Genomic DNA, 3,777 nt, shown 5'->3' with positions numbered 1-3,777 from the left:
GGTTCTTAATTGTCGCACGCCCAGTAACGGGTACCTCATTCTCTACAGATTGATATATTCAAAAACTCTATATTCTTCTCAGTGAAATCTCCATTTCATTCCTTGTTTTCAAAAGACAAAATCTAGAAACTATATTACTGCAGTTATAGTTTATAGGAATCTTGAGCCCCTTGAAAACCTTCAATTGAGTGTTGGTTGATCGTCGTAAGTGCAAGATGCCGATCAACAATAGCAAGATTGCTAGGCTTCATTGTATCCATAAGGCTAATTTGCATAAACCCCTTTGCACACAAATAGTGGGGGCAAATATAGTCTCAAAGATAGCGTTGCTACAACGTGCCTTGAAGCATAAACTCTTTTAAATTGCCATAACCCAGTGATCTATATTTCCCATATTTCCAACATTCCTTTTGCCAGTGAACGCAGAGATGTCACAACAAACATAACAGGATAATCCATCTCATTCTCTACTTTTTCATTCTTCTAGCAATCTACCATGAATGGATATTCACTTACCATTATCGACGATGGTGTTGCATGAAGATGAAGACGTTGCCACATCTCTTCTGTGATGAAGGGCATAAAAGGATGAAGCAACCTCAGGCCAATGTCAAGACATAACCATAGCGTGTGTTTCGCAAAATCCCTTTCAGCTGCAAACTTTGGATCATGATCAACAAAATAAGGCTTGATGCCTTCAATAAAAATGTCACACAATTGGTACTGCCACCAACGATATAAAGCCTTAGCTACATCAAATAACTTATAGGACTCCATTGATGACACAGTCTGATGAATTGTTTCGTTTAGTACTGAGAGTATCCACTGACAAATAAATGGAAGCTCCACTGGATTAATTGCACTGGAAGGTGGAACATAACCGTCCCCAAGTGTACGAATAGCAAACTTTTCTGCATTTCATAGTCTGTTTGCACCAGCATCGATATGACTCCACCCTCTTGATGTCCAGACTTATACTTTCAGACTGTCCAGTGTAGTTAATGAGAGCAAAACGAAGAGCATCTGCACCACATTCCATGATACCATCAGGGAATTAATGACTTCTTTTGTCCTCGTTGACTACTTCTATTTTCTTCTTGTCCAATTTTCCTTTCAAAAGCTTCTCATGTAAACCTTCAACCTTCAAGGGTATTACCATTGATTACATCAACTGGATCAATCACATTCCCCAAAGACTTGGACATTTTTTGTCCTTGTGCATCACGAATCATTGGGTGCAGATATACCTTTGGAAAAGGCAGCAGATTTCCTCTTGTACCATCTTCATGATCACCACCCAAAGTAATTCCAAGCATTACCATTCGTGCAACCCAGAAAAAGAGTATGTCGTGCCCAGTTTCAAGAAGTGAAGTTGGATAGAATGCCCTTAAGTCTTCTGTATCTTCTAGCCAGCCAAATACAGACAATGGGTAGATACTAGAAGAAAACCAAGTGTCAAGCACATCAGGCTCCTGACTTAGTTCATACTTGTTTTCTTGTCCAAACTTTTTAGTAGCAACTGCCCTAGCATGTTCCAAGTTCCTTGCAACTACCCATCTGTCATCCAACAATCCAACAATCCTCAGGCTTATCACCCTCAAAACAGCATACCATGCCGAAATACTATGACCCCACCATAGCTGCTTGGAGATGCACCAGTCATGAATGTTCTCCATCCATCTCTTCCAATGATCAGTGTACTCCTTGGGGATGATCTCTAGCTTCTTCCGGTTACTTTCATCCTTCTCCAGGCTAATAAGAGCTTCATGCCCCATACCAGAACACTTGACATACCACTGAGGCTTCATCATCGGTTCCACAATATCGTTGCTTCTGAGACAAATCTTGATTTTCATCTCATTAACTTCAGTTTTCGTAAATAGCCCCTTCTCCTTGAGTGCCTCTGTCAACAACTCTCGCGCTTTGTAACGCGGCATGCATGCAAATTTTTCTCCCCCATGCTGATTTATTTCACCATCATTAGTGAAAATGTTGATAAACTCAAGAATATGGCATTTGCCAACTTCAAAGTCATTAAGATCATGCGCCGGGGTAATCTTCACAGCACCATTTCTAAATTCTAGATCAACAGGCTTTGCATCACATATTATCGGGATCCTTCTTCCACTAAATGGATGAAAGGCGTACTTTCCATGAAGATGCTTGTATTTCTCGTCATCAGGATGCACTGCGATAGCAGTATCACCGAGCATGGTCTCAATTCAAGTAGTGGCCACAAGTATCTCACCTAATTTGTCCTCTAGAGGGTATGCAAATGTAGTCAAAAGGCCAAACTCTACCTCCTTCTCATAACTAGGAACCTTTAGTAACATCCTTCCTTGAATATCTAGAGAGTCCAACTCAATATCTAATATTGCTGTTTTCAGGGAGCAATCCCAGTTGACTATACAATTAGCCATGTACATAAGTTTCTTGTTATGCAGCCTTACAAAGCCTTCCACCACAGCCTTTGAGCATATCTCATCCATTGTAAATCTCTTCCTGGTAAAGTCTAGAGAAGCATCGAGATGGCATTGCTGCTGCATGATGGTGCCACCATGTTGCTTTACCCACTCCCAAACTCCTCTCTTCCAAGATCATGCCTGGTTTCCCCAGTTTCAGACATGAGCTTCTTCTCCATAACAACCTGAGTTGCTATCCCAACGTGGTCCATTCCAAGCACCCACAAGGTGTTGTAGCAAGACATTCGCTTATAGCGTATAATACAGTCCTCAATGGCAATAGTTTCCGCATGACCTATATGAAGTTTACCTATGACATTCGGAGGCGGTTCCACCATCACAAATGGAGGTTTGGAGCTTTTAGCATCTGCCGTAAACAAGCCTTCTGCCTCCCACCATTGGTACCATGACTTCTCCACAACACTAGGATTGTACTCTTTCGCCATCTCAAGAGACAACAGTTTCTCCTGGTCCTGTGGAGTCTCTGGATTCTTGTTATTCTTATCAATATCACCATCATCTTTGTTGGAGTTTTTAAGCTTCACCACACTCTTCTTCTCCTTCTTATCTCCAACGTCTACTTGTTCGAATTCCTGAAACTTTCTTGAAGCTTCTTTTTCTATTGCTTTCTGCCTTTTGGCTTCTTTCTCTGCTGCCTTCTCCTCCTTTTTCTTCTTTCTCTACTCAACTAGTTCCATACTGCTCTGGATACTAAAACCCTAATGTCAAATGCTCTAACTTGTGTATTGTCTTTTTCGTCAACTATTAGGAATCCAAAACCAAACAAGATTTCCAAAAAAGTTTTTACCCCGGTACATCACTTATGACTTGTAACTGCATGCAAAACATTCCAATATTAGTGCATGTTACGGGGGATAGGACTGGACTGGACTATCTTCTATAAGAAATTAAGCTTAATCCTACGTTTGGCGGAGCTGGGGACTCTTTTTAATGAGCATACGGAGTCCCCGCGTCCCCTCCGCACCTTCTCACGGAGCGGCCCCAAATATGGGCGGACTCCATAAGCTCGCGCTTCATAACGTTCTCGTCTCTCTCAACTTCGCTGCAGAAAGATTCTCATCTTTCTCAACTTAACTGCTCGATTGAAGACTCGCCAACTGCTCCAGGTTTGATCTCCTCTCTCTCTCTCTCTCTCTCTCTCAACCCGTCTCTGCCTTCTTTTTTTCTCGATCTGAAATTGAGTAAAGAATTAGATTACTTGGAAAATTGTTTTTGGGTTGTATGTATTTGATTGATTGATTGATTAAGGATTCAGTGTCTGTGTAGCTTGATTTTCTATAAATTGATCAATTTC

At 41.3% G+C, this 3,777-nt stretch overlaps 1 pseudogene; it reads right to left on the bottom strand.

Annotated features, from left to right (window-relative positions):
* Positions 1-381: 381 nt before the first annotated feature.
* On the bottom strand, positions 382-3,280 carry LOC101312298 (annotated as a pseudogene).
* Positions 3,281-3,777: the final 497 nt, after the last annotated feature.

This window comes from Fragaria vesca, linkage group LG7 (assembly GCF_000184155.1).
Source record: "Fragaria vesca subsp. vesca linkage group LG7, FraVesHawaii_1.0, whole genome shotgun sequence".
Lineage (NCBI taxonomy): Eukaryota > Viridiplantae > Streptophyta > Magnoliopsida > Rosales > Rosaceae > Fragaria > Fragaria vesca.
Note: the sequence above shows the minus strand (reverse complement) of the source record. Positions and strands in the feature narration are given on the sequence as shown.